The sequence below is a fragment of the Catharus ustulatus genome, chromosome 11 (genome assembly GCF_009819885.2).
Source record: "Catharus ustulatus isolate bCatUst1 chromosome 11, bCatUst1.pri.v2, whole genome shotgun sequence".
Lineage (NCBI taxonomy): Eukaryota > Metazoa > Chordata > Aves > Passeriformes > Turdidae > Catharus > Catharus ustulatus.
In genome coordinates, this window is record NC_046231.1 from 3,627,763 (window position 1) to 3,638,913 (window position 11,151).

The 11,151-nt window shown below is 41.3% G+C and overlaps 1 long non-coding RNA gene across 1 annotated transcript in view; it reads left to right on the forward strand.

The window, feature by feature from the left end:
* Positions 1 to 10,903, forward strand: part of LOC117001487 — a 31,862-nt gene extending 20,959 nt beyond the window's left edge. The window contains exons 2-3 of the long non-coding RNA XR_004419060.1: positions 6,786 to 6,867; positions 10,610 to 10,903. This is a non-coding gene — a long non-coding RNA (uncharacterized LOC117001487). The remainder of the gene's footprint in view (positions 1 to 6,785; positions 6,868 to 10,609) is intronic.
* Positions 10,904 to 11,151: the final 248 nt, after the last annotated feature.

Below are 11,151 nucleotides of genomic sequence, written 5' to 3' on the forward strand. Positions count from 1 at the left end.
CCGGATTAATGAAACAGATCACAGATCACTGCATAGCAACGTGCCTGAAGTCTGTGAAATGTTTTCTGAATAAGGATTGGATCAGGCCCATTGAGAATAAAAAGTGCTGGAAAGAACACGGTGTTATTTTACAGACCCTGCATTCGGTTGTTTTCTCGCAGCGGCCTCACAGCCTCTCTAATTAGAAGCTTGAGGTTTCTTTAGTCTCCTCCGTGCCTTTCCTTCTCTCTAACAACACACCAGCAACATCCAAATCCTCATTGTTACTCAGGCACTCCTGGCTGTCCTTGTCAGGGGCAGCTTTGTTTGAATATGGACTGGTTCAAATGAAATTAAGAATACTTGAGGTTTCAGAGCTTCCAACAGCGATCTATGGTCTGTGCATGTCCATGCTGGAATGGCACATCAATCTTTAGGGCCTCAAGAGCAGGTTGCCAGGTGGAGGCTGCCTCATGTTGAGCCAAGGACTGCCACCCATCCATGCAATTTGAGTGTCAGAAGCCAAGGGAATATTTCAAAGAGTTTCAAATGTCTATCAAAACCCCAGGAGGTTCTGTATCTTAATAGGTAATTTTAGTTTTGCTAACAACTGCCATAAAAATGTGAGAGAAATGTGCATCTCGTGGCCAAGTATGAGCAGCCAGAAAACAAATCTCCATCATGAGTGAGATCCCTTTCACAGGTTCAGGATTTAGAGACAAAAATACCTGCAAAAGCTTGGGAGTCTCTGTTCCTGTCTCTTCCCAATCAGCGGAATGGAAGCTGGGGCCAGAAGCCTGCTTATGGAAATCTCTACATTTGCTGCCTGTGGCAAGTATTATGAATTTGTCAATAAAGTTATTTTAATGCCTGACAAATGATCCTTGCTTGAAGATCTTTGCAGTTCCATTTCATGGGCTGGAAGGTTTACTTGTCCTCTGGTTTTGGGGCACAATAAATCTGAAATCAGATCTCTGAGATGAGCCTGCACAAAAAGCTGTTATAAATGCAGTCATTTGGCCTTTTATTCTCAGAAAGTGTTAATATCTGATTCTGGTTTAACTTGAAATGTCTTGAATTATTACTGTTTCCAATAGCTGAGAAATCCCTGATCCTCTTGCATACGACCTTTTAGATTTTGCATTTCTCAAATATGAGGGTTGTTGGTTCTTATACTTGGTCCTGAGAAGGTCTAAGTCTCTTAAAAATGTTTTCTTGCTTATACACATGAGTAACACATGAGTAAATGTGGGGGTTTTATGGGAGGTGCCTTGGAATCCTTTTGTGGAGGGAAGGCTCTAAGGAATACAAGTGCCACTTCTGTCCCATTGTTAAAATGCTGACTGAGTTGAAGTGCCTTAATCATGGAGATCTTGGACTGAGTCAGATTGTGAGAGATCCTCCTGCAGGCCCAACACAAACATGAATTTACCTTGTACCCTCTGTTGACTGTGCTGCCTGCTGAAGTTGCTTTGCTGTTGAGATGAGGAGGTTTGAAGTGTGTGATTCACCAGAGTATATTGCAATTGATGAGATGCTGAAGCTGTGCACAGGTCACAAAATTATATTTCGACTCATAGGATGGAAATCCAGGTGGTTATTCACGAGCCTCACATTTTTGCATCAGGGTAAAGGTGAAACAACTTCATTAAAATTATTCTTCCAGATGTGTCTTCTATTAAATTTCTTTTATTTTTTTTTCCTTTTAATTTTTTTTTTTTTTAAATTAAGTTTCTGGGCTACATAAACATATCCAGGGTATTATCCTCCTTCAGGGATGAAGGATAATGGGATATTAAAGGAAGCCTAGGTTCTCAAAACATCTTAGTTTTGCTGATAAAGGTTGGCTGTATTTTATGTGCTGTTACAGCAAGAAACATGAGCTGCTCTAGGGAATGTGTTTGTCTCCATGGTCCTAACAAGTGCATTCCTTTAAATTTTATAAAAATTTCATTCCTGTTTCAATAGAGGCTGAGTTCAAAATTGAAAACCTGCAGGTCACATTTGAATAATTGTCCTGCTTGCCCTGTACCTAAAGCTGAATTGTGATTGTGCTACCATCATAAGTCTTGGGGCATGAAAACCCTTTCAAGTGATAACCAATGGAACACTCTTTATTCCATTTTAAAAACAGGCTTGTTTTACTAATTTAATGTCTTATTTTAAACTTTTCAATTTATTCCTGAGTGTAGCAGAAAGAAAAAGTGAAATTTGTATCTATGACACTCCAAGCCAGTTGCCAAGGGCCCTACAGCTTAGAACTTTTCCAGAGCTTTGCATGGAATGAGTCAGAACTGTGTTAATGGCAGAACTGACTTTGCACTTAAACCAAAAATATACAGATGATAGGGGATTTAGTATTCGATTTTATTTCATTTTAATTTACTACTTATGCCTCCTTGTTTTGTTTTGGTTTTGCTGCTAGATTGTTTTTGGTTTGTTGTTGGTTTTTTCTTTCAATGAAATGAGTTTCCTGACAGCATTTGATAGGGTGGATGAAAACCCAGGGCTATATCATCACTTGGATCTGGTCAGTTGGCATAGCTGCATTTTGTACCAGCTGGGGTTCTGCCTTTCAATTTGGAACAAGTTTTATACCGTGGTCCTCTTCTTTCTATTTGGACACAAACCAGTAAAACTGGCACAGAGTCTCCCTCCCTTTCCTATTTGTGTTTTGCCTAGTTTCTAAACTTGCTGGAGGAGACAACATCCTTTCTCTTTCCAGAATGAACCTGGCAAATAATTTATAAATAAACAAAGAAATACCAATAATGAAGTAGAAGGAAAGGAATGCCATCCATTATTTATGTACATAATTAAATGGAATCCCTGGTTATTTGAAAGCACAAAGACAAAATTTCACTGTGGGTGTATTATGTACATAAATGCTGAAGCACTTCATGGTGGTCTTATATGAGAATGCTATTTCCATTTTCTCTACAGAAATTACATTTTGTTCCATCAGGCAGCTCTCAGTTTGCAGCTATTGCTGCTCATACTGCAATACATGCTCAGGTTTGTCAGGAATTCAGCAATTAATGGTCAGGGGGTTGCTTTTTGGGTTTTTTTGTATGTCATTATCCTGTACATCCAGACCCAGATTTGGTGACACACATCACCTCTGTGGGGCACGTGGGAGGCTTTTCTGCCTTGGACATTCCTGTTTATATTATGGGATGGAGAAACTGAAGCATTAACTATGTTTGCTCAATTAAGTTATTGAGCCACTGCTTGAATTACTCCTCCACTATGTTGTTTAATCCCACAGCGAGTGTTGAAGCTGCTAATTCACACACCAAGAGAATACTTTTGTTTGTTTCAGTTTTGGCATTGATATAAAATATGTTACATTATTTTTCCGTAGTTCTCATTTTCTCTTTAATCCATATTTTTATGTTGTGCCACGTTGCCCAGAATAATAAGAGAGTCGTTTCATACATAGGAGAAACTGGAAAAAAAACAAATTAATTGAGTTGCCTTAATTGAACAAGGAGATGCTTAGAGTTAAAACATAAGGAGCTGAACTTGGAGTTCTTAATGTGGTCTGCAAAATGAAGCTGTGCTCCCAAGTGAATAGGCTAATAAGTTTTATGAACTATTATTTTTGTTTCCCCAGACTGTTTTCTGTGAAATTCAGCAATCCAGCTCTCCACAGGATAATGCAGTGTGAAGCACATGGAAAATAAATTTGTTTTTAGGTGCCACTCAGTTTACCTGATTCTTATGGAGCCCCTGCCAGCTGGTCTGGGGCTGTTAAATCCTTGCAAAGCGTGGCTCTAGTCCTGAAAGGAGGCTGTGTCCCAAAGTGTGCTCTAGCTTTGGGGCTAGGCACTGGCATGGAGGGAGCCCTGCAGAGCACTGGGAGGCTCAGCCCAGCATGGAAAGTGCCCAGAAAAACCCTCAACCCTGGTAATGAGCTGGGAGTGGTGCTGTGCCAGAGCATTCCAGGGAAATGCCAGCCATCCCAGCTGCTCTGTTCCAGGAGGGGTCCCCCTTTCTAGATATTTCCCACTATATACCTAAACCTCTTCCCAGTTTACTCTAGGTGATGGGAAGATACTACACAGTAGGTTAGAATTTTGAAATCTGTAGTTAAATACTTAAAATATAAAAAGACACTTCAGACAAGTTCAGTGACAATTTTGACTTTCTGAGTTCATTGCATTCTGCATAGCACTACCTGCTATAAGAAAAAAAGAAAATACTTTCTCTACCAAGGAAATATATGTAATCAATATTTGTGTTCTACAGCAATCATCAAAATCCATGGGTGTTGCCAGAAATACACCTCAGAATTTAATGAGATCTGTCAGGGAAATGAAATTCAGCAATGAGTTGCCCAAAGGAAACCACAGTCTACCATCAGGTTTTACGTGTGTATCTCCTTAGCTTTGGAGCAGAGGCGTAACAAGGTCCGTATTTCCCTGTCCTGTTTTGAATGTTTTTCCTTTGTCCAAAGCAGCTTTCCTATGGACTGACAGGGACATGGGGCCCCGCTCTGAGTGCTGGCTGTTCACCCACAGCGTGGTCCAAAAGCCCTGGCTGGCTCCTGTCAGCCACTGTCACAGCAGACGCCACCAAGGCTGCACTTGCCTCCTGGGGCTGTAGTTTTGGGGTGACCTTCGGTTTGCAAACCACGCAGAAGAAATCCCACATTGCCCTGGTGTGCTGGACACACCTGTGGGCCCCAGAAGGAGCACACCCAGCAGATCCCAGAAAGCTCTGGGCTGTGTATGAGGAGTAGATCAGGTTTTCTGCACTGACCTTTATCCCCATCAAGGGATCTCTGAGAGGACACTAAATGTTCCTGGTAATTATAGATGTTCCAGTTATTCACCCGGCTGAAGTGTGGGACATCAAAACATTATGAACAAATGTCCCAAATCATCTTTCACATCCAGTCAGGATTTCTGGGTGGAAAGGAGCAGTATGCTCACCCATCTATGGCTGTGATGATGTCATTCCAGGAGATAATCTATCCTAAAGCCAGGAGAAGGAATGACTGCAACTAAACAGGGCAGAGGAAAATGTTTGTTTGTTGGAGGGGAGAGGGATTGGCTGGAGGTAGCAAGGCAAACAGGGAATTCTAATGTTAGACTTTATCAATTTGTAAAGTTTAATTACTTATACTTGTGGTACCTCTGAAGAGAAAGGGAATCCAGGTTAATCTTCACAAGATATGCAATAGAAATTATTTATTAAAATAAGGCCCATTACTGTGATTATCAGACACATTTTTAATTAAATCTGAAGTTGTGTCAGTAGAAATTATTACTTATATGATCTCAAAATGTTTGGGCTTGTTCATCTTTCTAAGCTTTACTTCTCTTCCATAAAGATCATGAACTCGGCTTAATTAGAAGGAATAGTTATAATGTCAGAGCAAATTAATTTCAGTCAACCAAAGGGGCCCTGGAGGATGCCCACCTGTAGCTGGGAAATCCCGCCTCTGGTGCTGAGTGAGCTCTCATTAACTGGGAATGAGATTTCCATGGATCCATGGCGGGAGCAACCTGGGGTGGGTGCAGGGACTGTGACCCCACCAAAGGACAGCACACCAGGTTAATTCCCAACACGTTTCCCGGCCTCTGCAAAGCTTCTTGACATTAAAGAGGGGTTTGAAGCTCTTGAAGCTGGTTTGTATGCAAGGCCTCTCCCAGGGAATTGCACTGTTTTCTCTCAGGGATGCCTCTGTAATATATTCAGTTTGCAAGTGGAAAAGATTTCAGCTTTTTAGCTACTCTTTTCAGCTTTTTAGCTAATCTTCCAACAGAGCCAGGCCAAAATTCTCAGTTGTGTAAGCAGATCAGTTGATCTGAGTACTCATTTTTACATTAGAATCTTTTTTAGGTCCCAAGCACAAGAGATTACTTTTATTTCCATGGATTTCACTCAATGTTAGCTTTAAATGTCTGCCTTTATTTTTTTTTTAATTGAGTCCCTTTCTTTTTGATGCTACTACACTGACTTTGTATGTAAAATAGCAGATTAATTTCACATCCTAAAAGGAATTTATTTGCATAAAAATAAACACAGTAACTTTTTTTAGGTGTTGAAACATAAAACAAAAATATCAGTTAATAGTAAATCATTGCTTAAAAATGCATCTTGTCCCGAAATTCTGGGCTACTCAATGTTCTTAAGAGGTGGTAATGAGCTGAATTCATTGGTTAAATTAAAATGCTTTTTCTCATATTCAGTAAATGCAGTGTGTGTGCAATCGAACAAAAATAAAATTGAAATTTACATTTTCATCAAATGAATAACCACATGCTGAGGATTGCTTGACTGCAATTTATGATTATGCAAATGAAACAGGTTTTGCAACTAGGATATGTACAATGAATGGGAGTTCCATTATTATGTATCAAAAAGCCATTAACCTTGAAAATTATATACAATTGACATGAACATTTCTAAAATACGTCTAAAACCTGCTAATGTTCCCCCTCTCCTCCCCTATGTATAGGAACTGTATATTAGATTTAGAAAAATAATTCAGAGTGAATAATTTATTAAATGAGCTCTGATACTTTTTTGTTGGTGAGCTCTCTGGGTCCTTTATTGGCTATTTAAATCAGGAAATGCTGCTGATTAATTTCTCATCTGCTGACAAGAACACGAGTTCCTAAAGCTGTTCATAACCAGGATTTGCTGTTCCAAAGTCCTGGTGGGGCAGTGGGAGGGGTGCTGAGGCTTTGGCAGCTCCCCAGATGACAGGGTGCCTTGCTGGGAGCACTGCCCTGGCTGCTGTCGGGGAACTGCTGGTGTTTGATGGCTCTAAATCAGATTCTCTTCTTCCTCAGTGGCAACAGCACCAGAACTGGGGGAAGAACACAACGGGGCCATCCTGGAACATGCTGCTAGTTCTGGCTCTGCATGGGGCAGGTGAGGCAAAGCAAACAGTCCAGAGCTTAAAGCCTTGAAACAATTTTCCATGTATTTCCTGAAAGATGGTCCCTTCCTGAGTGGATTTTTGACTTGTGGAGAGGAACCCCCTCTGTGGCACAGGCAGAGTGGGGATGCTGGAGGTGCAGCCCCAATCCCAGGGCAGGTTTGGCAGCTGCTGGGGGGGCTGCAGTGCTCAGGTCCTGCACACTCCAGCTGCTGCATTCCTCACCCAGAAACATTGTCAGGAAATCTCCATGGCTCCCAGTGCCCTGATGTAGATTGCCAAAACTCTGAAAAGAAAAATATACATCACTGAGTGGTCAAAAACCCAAATATTTCCATATGCTGGTTCTCAAGTGTTACATGAAGCTGGTCTGTTCCTTCAATGACTATTTCATGGCTCTGTGGGAGTGTTTCAGCTGTATCTCTGTGTCAGTTGTGCAGAAGGGTTTGATATCCTGGGTTATTTTTGCCATAGGAGGAGTTCACTGGATGAGACACAATGTGAAAAGTACCAAGATTTGTTGGTAGGAGATCACCTTTTGTCTGCTATCCACTATGTTTAATTTGCCATAATTTCTGAGATTCCTTTTCCTCACATGCCTAGAGCTATCAGAGGAGAGTGCTTATAATCTTTCATTGAAAATAAAGCAGAGTAATTCTAAACATGGCCCTCATCATCCTAAACTCAGGACCCTTTTGGCTGCTCTTTTCTTCCCTTTTCTCTGTAAGGAAGTGAATGTGTTTCCTTGCCCAAGTCTCACTTTTACAAGTGGAGTTTGCATCTAAACCACTGCCAAAAAATGTTAGCACAGAGCATTGCAATAAAATAAAATACAGATTAAAATAGATGGAAGTGTCACAGCTGGAAAGGAGGACAGGAGGAGCTGGAAATCTGTGTATGTTCAGTTCAGTGTAAGGTTAAACACTGATGTTTGGAGTGTTCTAAAGTAGAAAATTGAGAGTACAAGTGATCCCATTGGCAAAGCAGACAAGTTTTTGTTACAGACTTGGAAAAACCTGCAGCAGAAAAGGACATATGGATATTTAATTGCATTTTTTCAATATTAATTTTGACCACAGGAAACAGTCTTGTGATTTCTACTGAGGGAGGCTGCAGCAGCTCAACTGCCAAGAGCTGCTTTTGGATGTAGACTTAAATAATCTTCTACATTTAAGTGGAAAAGGGGGATGCTATGTTACTTTTGAACTAGAAAATTATGGCCAGAGTTCATAAATATTGCAGAGGAATCTACTTAAAATGCAGTTACCCAAATTTTTCCCCAGAACTGCTGGGATGTGTTGAGCTGTGCAGTTTGACCTGAATGGGGGAGGCAGACACATCCTGTAGGGTGAGAAAACCTTTTGCTTTTTTACTTTAAGGTGGTTTAATGTTTTTGTTCTATGTGAAGGTTGAATTAGAGAACTTTAAAACCAATTTAAAGGGTTTTGTTCCACTAACATTGCATTTGCTGTATGTTGCAGTGCTGCAAGGCCATTCAGTATCTATCTGGGGTGAGCCCTTGGACACCATCAGCCTTTCCAGGTGGAGTGCAAAAACTTCTCACATTGCTTCTTCCACCACAAGGATGCAGCTGAGAGCTCCTGGGTGCCACTGTTTACTTGGAAACACAAAAGAAAGTGGCTCTTTGCTCACACTGGTTCTTGCTTTCATCACAAACTACTGAAACATCTGGAAAAACAGCATTATTTTTTGGTGCTTTTTAAATCCTGCAAAAATCTGTCACAGAATAGATCATGACTGAGCATTTCATGTGCTGCTCCTGCTAAGTTTGTCAGGGAACAACAGAAAGCCAGATATGGGTCTTATTTTTCATAACTCTCTGTAAACACCCCCGAATTCATCTCAGGAAATACCAGAAGTGCTAATATCTACTCTTTGTGTGTCTCACAGAACAGATTTAGGACACTCCTTTGAAGGATGTATAGAAAACCAGCACTTGCCATAAGTTCAAAGCATCCTTTTTGACATCTCTGGAACACATTTCTCAAAGTACTGAGCAGTGATTGAACTCTTAATTCCATGACCATGTCTGGAAATGTTCAAAGGAAGCGGTTCAGAAAGCCACAGCCTCCAGCTCCCCCTGCATGTCCGAGTGCTGTGCCAGGGTTTGTGTGAGAGCAAGGGAGGCCCAGCAGACCGGACACCCTCCCAAACCTGCCCTAACAGCTCCCAAAGTCTGCTCAAATGGGATCTTTCTGACATGATCTGCCTGCTGTGGTGCTCATCCTCTCTTTCCAGAGTGTAGCACTCAGCAGTGACTTTGGTACCAATCCCTTATTTTAGGGTAGCACATGTTAGTGAGGCTGATACCCCACCGGGAATAAGCTCATTTTCCTCTGCTGGCAAATGCCACTCAAGGATTTGTTCAGGGCTCCTGTCTCCTGTATATAAGGAGTAAGAAACTTTTTAAAATGTGAAAACATAGATGCTGAAGCAGAAAATGCCAGCTGTAACGTAGCCTTGCTTGGTGCTTTCCTCATACAAGAAGCCTTATTAAAAGACAAAAAATAATTAAAAACCCCTCCATGAGGTACAGGTCTGTGAAGAGTTTTTATTATCTGTAACTCTTCAGCCACTAGATGGTGGGAAAGTTGCAATCTGAGAGAACTCAGGGACCTGTTCTGCCCTCCCAGGGTTAACCCACAGCAGGAAGGAGTGAACACAGCACTTCTTAAATCGTCGTGAAATTTCCCCGTGAGGTGGCATCTGGATTGTGGCATTGCTTGTACATCTCTATCCAAATCAGCTTTGTGCTGGAGAACCTTGTCTGTGTTACCAGGGCAGCTGGCATGGAAACAATCCCCTTTAGGAGCCAATTTCAGTGAAGAAACAGAAACCAATTATCAAGAGGTGAGTTAGTGCTAAATTCAAAAGTACCACAGCCGCAGTGCTGGCAGTGCCTGTTCTAAAGCTGACTCTGGTGTGCTGTATGCCTGCACACCCCTGTGCCATTAAACAACAGAGAGAACCCCTAGAACACTTCAATACAGAGTGCACTGAGTAATTTTCCTCTCAGTTGCTTCTGTGGCTGATATCACGAAGAGGAGGTGCAGTATTTCCAAAAATATTGTGTGCACAGGGCTGAAGATTTCTTCCACAGTGCTCTGGAATTTGCTGAGCTGTTTTTTTGTGTGGACATTTGCAGAGGAAATGGTTTGATTTGAAAATGTCTTTACCAGGTTTATGACTCCCTGCTCTGCTCTGAAGGACAGCTCCATAAATCCTCCTGGCTCTGGGATCCCTCGCCAGGATCTCTGCCGGAGTGGCAGATTCATCACCTCCCTTTTTGATCTTGGAAATGAACTGAAGTCCCATATTCCAATGCAAATGGCTGTGATAGCAGCCCTTAATGATTGAGGTAACTCCAGAGCAGGCTTTGGGAGCATCAGATGATGGCAATGCCTTTGATTTATGTGCCACCTTTCATTCCCAGCCATCTCAAAGCACCTATAATTTCTGGCAAACCTGTACTGAGTTAATGGGTTATTTCAGAGTCTATTCAGCAATAACTGTTAAGTGCTCAGAAGGAAGACTGATTGATGGGTGAGATGGCCCAGAACTTTAATTATCTTAATGAACAATTTTTGAACTTAACAGAAAGTCTAGCACTAACACAAGTTGAGCCATGAACTTTAATTCCACCACTCATTCCATTAAACCCTGAGCCCAGTGGTAATTTAAAGCCTTCTCTCTTGCTCTGTGTGTGTTTTTCAGAGAAGTCCACTGAGGCATTGCTCACACAGAACTACTTCTGCTCTGGAACATCCCACATCTGCAGAGAGCTCCAGGACCCTGTGACCAGCAGCTCCAGACCCTGAGGAAGCTGCTAAAATAAATTTGATATTACCAGGATGAAACAAATATTTAAAGTATTCAGAATAGTTCTGGCAGAATTATTAACTAGATATTAAAGACCCTGGTTCAACACCTGCTCTGTTGTTTTGCCTATGATAGGAAACAGAAGTGGTAAATAGCTGAACCAGGGCAACAGGCAGCAGGAAAACAGAATGAAAGGCAAACAGATTGCTGTTGAGAAGATAGTTTTGGAATGATTTTAGTGTGAAAGTTCTTTTAAAATTAGTAATTGTGATCACACATACATACATTGTCTGTGTCATCTACACCTCCTTGTACTCTTCTTCTGCCTCTCTGTTATTGTACTTTTAAGCCTTAATCATTTTTCCACAGGAATGAAATTGTTATTAGCATCTGTTGTATCTGCATAATTGCTGTTCCTGTTAAAAGGCTTATTCCTA